Below are 7550 nucleotides of genomic sequence, written 5' to 3' on the forward strand. Positions count from 1 at the left end.
AGGAGGGAAAGTAGAATGAAGAGTATGGACCTGTGGCTCCATCCTGCTCCCTTCTCTGGACCCGTGCACTGCCTGTCTGGGCAGCACCCCCAGCCCCTGCCCCACTCCCTCACCTTGAGGGGCCTCAATCTGCCCCCACTCCCACTTTCCCCCTCCCGCCAATAGACTTACCTGCCGGGAGCTGCTCTCCATGCTTCTCGACTGTATTTCCTGGCCAAGGGCATGTATGTGGGCGTGCATGTGCACGTAGGGCCCCCTGAGCCCCTCTCCAGGCAGCCCCTTGCACGCTTGAATGCTGCCAGCCTGCAAGGGGAAACCCACTGTTTCCCGATCCCAGCAGGCACTGCAAACCAAGGAGAAACACTGCCCCAGAATCCTGCAGCCTGAGACAAGGACTTGAGGTTCCCACAGTGGGACCATCCTGCCTTAGGGACGGGTGGTCTCCCAACCTCTAGCACTTCGTGCCATTTTTCAAAAAGGATAATGAATGCCAGCCTACAAGCTAAGTGGGTCTCACGCTGCGTTGAAACTATATGACTGGTGAGGAAAAACAATCAAGAAATATGATTTTGTTGAAGTTAACTAGAGTTAATGAAACACAGGTCTTCAATTTTTGTCACAGAGGTAAGAGAGAAAGAAGAAAACTGCTCTGATGTGTATTCAGCTTTTGGGTTCTCACTTCATGTTTTTCCCCCTGGGTCTTTACGTGACTTCAGTTCTGGGTTTAGAGGCTGTGGTAGTGATGCCTTGACATCTTATCATTCAGACTCTCCAATTTCAACTGAGATGAGTACTCCTAAATCAAAACTAGTGCGTTAACTTTCTAGCCCAGAGATGCAGAGGCTGTTATCATTATTCCGCCCTGTTACGTAGAGGGATTTAGAGGGACCAAATTAGCAGGCCAGTTTGCTCCCCCACTGCGCTTTAAGGGATACCAAGCGTGCAGGCCAAAGAGGAGGCACTCATCACACACCAAAATAGAAGATGGATTAGATTATTTGTTTCCTGCAGTTTACGCACTTGCTGTATTTCAGATTTGCAACAGCAACGGAAACTGCCACTGCGACTTTGGATGGGCCCCCCCATACTGTACAGAGAAAGGATCTGGAGGAAGCCTTGACAGTGGCCCTCCTCCATCTACCTCTGTTACTAAGTGCTGTGACAATCTTACCACTCTGCATATTGCCCTGCCTTTTTTGGTTGATGTGTCTCTTGGGTTTGTCCCTTGGTTCAAATAAGCTTGTGTACCTGGTCATTTATTTGCTGAGAGTCTTTTCTGCCTAATCTGCCTTCCTTTTTAAATCCTTCAAGAGATTTATGTAATGCATGATCCTGGATGAGGGTATGCTTATGGGACATACCCAGATTATGGAATATATTAGACCACCAATTTTCTTACATTTAGTAGCCAAAAATGAAGCACACAGACTGCACAAGCCCTAGTGCTGCTGAGTGCTCTTCGACCGCTTCTCACTCTAGATATAAAGTGGATTTCAACCTGTTTTCCTTTGTGGACCCCAAAAAGTTTCCAGCGGAGGTGTGTGGATCCCTTTGACTTGTAAGTGTGCGCATTCACATACTTTTGATTGATCAGAGTCATCTCTTGCAGACCCCTAGACATAGTCTGCAGACCCCCAGAGGTCCACCGACCGCAGGTTGCAAACCACTGCTCTCGATCTCCGACCCCAGTGACTTCTGCAGTAGAGTTTCCATCCTAGAAAGGGACACAGCACACGTGGACACAGCTTTTATAACAGCTCTCCTCTCCTCTGAGAAATGTAATGTCATCCAGCACCTCAATTAGGACAAATACCACATTCATTGCTTCTGTTTGACTCATTGATTTCCAAACATTTTGGCCCTGCTCCGTAGATATTATTTTCATTTATAGCAGGGCCTCACTACCTTTGCAGACAATTTGCCAGTTAGCAAATATTCCCGCCAGTGGCTCTGCAACGATGTCGAGCAGTGCCTTCAGCACCCTCGGATGGAGCCCATCCGGGCCTGCCCACTTAAAAGCATCCAGTTTTTCCAAGTGACTCTGCACCATCTCAGGGTCTACGCATGGCAGTCTGGCGCCTTGCTGCTGCCTCTCTACAACCCCAGTGAGAGGCCTTTACTTGGGATGCCATCGTCAGCTCCATGGCAGCTTTGGCCCGTCTAACTGCCTCCCTACAAGCGCGAGCAGAGGAGGTATACTCCTCTTTGGTGATCTCTCCCTGTTTCCACTTTTTATGTGCTCCCCTTTGGCCCGTAGGCTGCCCTGGATTTCTCTGGTCAGCCAGGGAAGCCTCCTGGCCCCTTTCCCTCTTTTTCCTCACATCGGGACTGTCTCTCTTTGTGCCCGAAGGATCATTTCCTTAAGGCACAGCCACCCTTCTTGGGCTCCCATCACTTCAAAACTCCTACTCTGCAGTGCGTCCTTGACTAATCGCCTGAGTTCACTGAAATCAGCTTTCCTAACGTCTAGTACTTTCACCCTACTAGTTACAGGCACAAACATTTTGGCCCTGCTCCGTAGCTACTATTTTCATTTATAGCAGTGCCTGGCTACCTTTGCAGACAATTTGCCAGTTGGCTCCAGGAAAGCCTTCCTGGCCCTTAGCTCAGAGGTGCAAGCAATAGCCAAAACACCTCTGCTTTAGATGTGGCAGCGCTGCCTCACAAGCCGTGGGCATGGCATGGTCACGAAACATTGCTCCTGGCTCCAGGGGTCCTGATTCCTGAGGGATGTGATTAGCACTGAGGAGAGCCGTCCTTTCAAGAGATTGCAAAAGAGATTTTGTGCTATATACCTGGAAGCAGTTGAATGCATCCTTCCTTTGTTCGGTGTGTGCACACCTGCTCCTCAGTGAAAGCATAGGCACCAGGTCTTTTCCAGTGAGAGAGACCTGCACCGATTCTCTACTCCTACTCTATTTATTGGCCGTCCGCAAATCCAATACGAATCCTGGCACCTGATGTACAGAGAAAACCAGTTACAGGGTTTGTACTGTTAGTTAACTGGTGGGAGAGGGAAGGGGAGAAGGAGAGCCGGAGAGAGCGAGCACGTGCACAGGCATGCAGTCCTAAAAGTACCTGGGTCAAATCACACTAAAACATGTGTTACAGTTGTACCAGGAACGGCTGAATTAAAGAAAGTATAACCTTGTGTCTCTTTGTGTTTCCAAGCATCCTCCAATACCTTTTTAATAGGGATAATCATAGGAAGCGTGATTCTCCTTCTGCTTATCACCATTGCAGTGTGTAGTATTGCCTGTCGCTTTCGAAGGTACGTCAGATCTGCTAATATCTAAACCTGATTCCTTATCCCAGTTCCCCATGGCACATGCTGGGTGGGACGATAAAAGAGGGCGCTGTGTTGTCACCATCCGTTGCCTCCACCGTTGTGCTGGGTCTAACCTGAAGGTCGGACTCAGCTGCAGAAGGGCAGGTGGGCAGGGCACGGCTGGGTGAGTAAGTGAGGTTACTGCCTCCTACTGTGACTCTGCTTCCTGCCAGGTGAAGCAGGGCTTCAGCCGCAGGGCTTGCAGGATCTGGATGGCTCCCCGGTGGGGGCAGCCCTGCTTCTCTCCCCATGAAAGGAAACCGTGCCTTTCCCTGTCTGGAGGAGGCAAGGGCCCAGATGCCAATTGAAGAGAATTAGGGCCTAGAGCCATAGTTGACCCCAGTTACCACTCTGGTAGCAGGGAGGGGACACAGGGCTTGGCCCTGCCAGAGACTTCAGGATGGCTTTGACCAGCCTGAGCGGGTAGTGAGAGGGCGGCAGGTCAAGATGCGCAGCCGTGGTCTTAGGCCAAGGCCCTCGGTTTGAAGTTGCAGCCTGACAGCCTCGTCCACGATGAAAGTGTCAGAGCACCTGCGGGAAAGCGAGCGGGAGAGCCATCATGTCGTGCTGTGTGCGGAGCAGCAGCAGCTTCCCCTGCCCTGTGCCTGGCGGTCTCTTCCCCAGCACTGTCTCTGCTCTGCCTTGGCTGCTGTGTGCATTCGCAAAGGCCTGCCGTGCACCCGCATGGCTGCTTTTACTTTCCCATCCCTGGCAGGATGGAGCAGCGTGTCCGGTGCTGGGGTCTGTGCAGTCCCCCTGTCTGCCGTGTGCTATGCGGAGAGGGCTGAGGTCCCCTGCATGGGGAGGGTCCTTGAACGACCTACTAGGCAGTGCTGCAAGTGAGTTATTCGTGGGGATCCGGATTTCCTCTCATTTAAAAAAACTCCCCAAATCCACATTTTAATTGGGGCTTGTTAAATCAGAGAAAACCAGGATCCCTGGTTCTTAGTTATAGTATCAAATGAAAGGCAGTAGTGTAGCTGGCGGGGGGGGCAGGGGGAATAAGCCCCAGGGCTCAAGGCGAGGTAGATAGAGGCTCTTAACACTCTTTCCTGCCTGCCTGCTATCGGGTGCTGAATTAAGGTACACCTGTGTACAGCTATCAGTGAGCCTGCGTGGAGCTCTGGTGTTGCAGCTGGATTACTTCCCAGCACCTCGCAGACTCTTCCAGCAGTACAGGGGGAGAAGCAAACAGGGCACGTTTGATCTTCAATATAGGGCCATGAACTGTGGGGCCTTCATGGCTTTCACATCCTGCCATTTGACAATCCAGTTACACAGAAGTGTTTTGTTAAGCATGACCTCAGGACAGATAGTCACGATGCCCTGTTAAATGGTTTGTTCAGGAAATGCAGCATTCAAAATGCATGGGGACTAAACATTTTTTACTTTTCATCACAGGTCTGGTCAGAAATCACAGACAAGCAAGAAAAAAAACGATTCTTCTGCTAGTGTAGGCAAGGTAAGCGTCTGTTTTCCAGGCTACTTCCCTCCATTACTCCTAGTTAAGAGCGGAGCACGGGTGCCTGTTCTAGCCTGGGAGATTCAACTTTACTTGCTTTTTTTCACTTTTTCAATTTCAAAAAGTTGAGCTGTAAAGACAATCCAGAAAATCATGACTGGACCCCTTTGTCTAAAAATGCTGCATGCGGTAATACTCACTAAAAAACCAAAGACAAGGTTAGAACCAGTTCTGACCAGAGAAAGAAATGGTTAATTTTTCTGGAAATTTAGAATTGTTGTTGCACATTGGGAAGAAGTGAGACTTTCCAAGTTTTCTATGAATCGCCTCAGAGCGGGATGCTCCGACAGTCATGGCAGGAACGTGCCATATAGCAGCCTTAAGTTCAAGTTCCTGGTTGTGGCCATGGGGCGCTCTGTGGTCTTTCTGTCATTGATTAGAAATTATTGATCAAGAGAGGCATTGCTGAGAAACTTGCTGTGATGGAAGTTGTCATAGATTGTAAGAAAATTAGGCAGGGCAGGATATGATTTGAAATGTAAATAGCAAGGGCCATAGAAAGCAGTTAAAAAGGGACTTCAGTAGTATGTCAAGAGGAAAAGGAGGATCAAAGAAACGATCAGACCTTTCTGGATTGCAGGAGGCAATCTAGTTACAAACTAAGCAGAGAAAGCTGGAGTATTCAGTGCTTTTCTTCCAGTAGTCTTCCCAAGTCAAGGCAGCCTGCCGGGTGATGAGCACAGCTGGCAGCAGAGAGAGAGGAGACAAAAGGCCTAGAACATGGATGCTCAGCCCCTGCCCCGTGGGTCAGATCTGCCCTGCAGCAGTGTCATCCAGCCCACAATATTCCCCCCGGGTCTGGAAATGTGGAGGTGGGGGAGCGGTGCCAATTTTGGAGTTTTGGAGCCGGGCTTGCAGGGAAACAGAAACTAAGAAGAGAGAGGGGGAAGAGGAGGGGAAGGGCTGCTCTCATATTGACATCTGGAGCTGGGCAGTGTCTGCGATCTGGCCCTGAGGTCCCTTCCAGTCCCAGTGCTCTGGGGGAGGGACGGCAGCCTGCTGTCCTCCCGTGCACAGATCCAGGGGCCCACACCCCGCCCGAGGAGTCTGGCACGGCCCCGCTGCCCTCCCGTGGGGTTTGGGCCTCCGGATCTGCATGCGGGATGGCAGCAGGCTGCCGGCGCCAGCAAGTGATACCAGTTTTTCTTTGAAGAGTTTGAGGTGTTGTTTCACAGAACCCCTGCACCTATGTCCTTGAAACCTGGCTGGGTTCATGCCCTCAGAAGGGGATACCATCTCTGCAAGTTTCTTCAAAATCAGGCCAGAAATGACAAAGTTATAGGTATTTTAGTATTTCCCCATTATAGCCTACGGCCGAATAACCAAAACAGTGTCGAAACTCCCAAACAGATTCGGCTGAATCAAAACGGAACAGTAATCCAAAACACCCACACGAATCACTGTCCCTCCGAAATGGCTGAATCCGAATCCGAATCGAGACAGCCGCTTCGCACAGCCCTAGTGAGGACCTGAGTATCAGGGAGCTCAACTGCTGAGCCTGGTCCCCGTTGCAGTGGTGGCCTGAGGGTTGTCGGAGCCCTGGGCAAGAGTCATTTGGGGCGATTAGAAGCTTATTATTGATGACCTATCAGCAAGTTGGACATTTTCAATTTCAATTTCGTGTTGCCCTATCATGAAACTGCAATGAAAGTATCTTAATACAACGCTGACAATACAGATAGTCAGGGTAACTCATTTTTAAGGAACCGGAGTGGAGAATATTACATAATACATTTAAGTAATACAGCACTCTGAACATGAGTGTTAACAAACCTATTTGATTGAGAGACATATTATCAATATAGAATGGCAGATTTTCGCAACAAATTAAATTTAGAGTCAGTGGTCAATCCGTTGCTCCGACACCGATTTTGATAATCAGTATTCATAAGTTGAAGAAAGAACAATGTTTTTAATAAGTTACAGAAAGAAAGAGTTTTTTTTTTACCACTGAGCTACATTCTAGATTTGTTTTAGGTTCAAAATTTTGGGGACCCTGAAAGTGTGGGACCCCGGGTGGTCGCCTGGTTTACCTCCCCTAAGGCCGCTACTGCTCATCCTGCTCCCAGCGGGTCACGTGCAGAGATACTTTTGCTGGAGCCGGGCAGAAGCGTAAGCAGCAGAAACTGCTGTTACCGCGTTTCTTGTCTATAATGCACCTGTAGCCTGTTCTAGCAGTTCCAGCGACGGACAAGTGCCATTTTGTCATGGAAAATGAAATAGGCTGCTGCTCTCCAGATGAATGCTAGGGAGGTGCCCAAGTCTCCAGTCCTTTAACCATACTCCAACTCACACCAGCTGCAGTGAGTCCTGTTCCAAACCGTGGCTGGAGGAGGGGGCGGCCACCTTTTGAACAGCTTTGTAGTGGTCGGTGCACGCTCTTGGGAAGGGGGAGCCCTCGGTTCTGGACCCTCGTCTCCTGGAAGACCATTCAAAGCATCTGAAAGGGTACGAGCCATGGGAACTGATCTTATTCTGCTATCTTTTTAGGGCAGTCGAAAGTAATCAGGAGCAATTGCGTCTTTGTGCACCAAAAAGGGATCCTTGAAAAAGGTCAGAAGAGCATTTTGCCAACTGCTGATGTAGCGTTTCATAATTTCCAGCTCCGTGGGATTCATCAAAAGCCTTCTTATATCCTCAACCCTGTCAGCGTCTGTCTATTTTTGTTCACCGGTTAAAATCTTGTTTTTGCTTAAATAA

The 7550-nt window shown here is 49.5% G+C and overlaps 1 long non-coding RNA gene across 1 annotated transcript; it reads left to right on the forward strand.

The window, feature by feature from the left end:
- Window positions 1-230: 230 nt before the first annotated feature.
- LOC132247304 (uncharacterized) lies at window positions 231-7550 on the forward strand. Its single transcript, XR_009458622.1, has 3 exons — window positions 231-3271; window positions 4730-4790; window positions 7341-7550. It is a non-coding gene; the product is annotated as an uncharacterized LOC132247304 (long non-coding RNA).

The sequence above is a fragment of the Alligator mississippiensis genome, unplaced genomic scaffold (assembly GCF_030867095.1).
Source record: "Alligator mississippiensis isolate rAllMis1 unplaced genomic scaffold, rAllMis1 scaffold_133, whole genome shotgun sequence".
Taxonomy (NCBI): domain Eukaryota; kingdom Metazoa; phylum Chordata; order Crocodylia; family Alligatoridae; genus Alligator; species Alligator mississippiensis.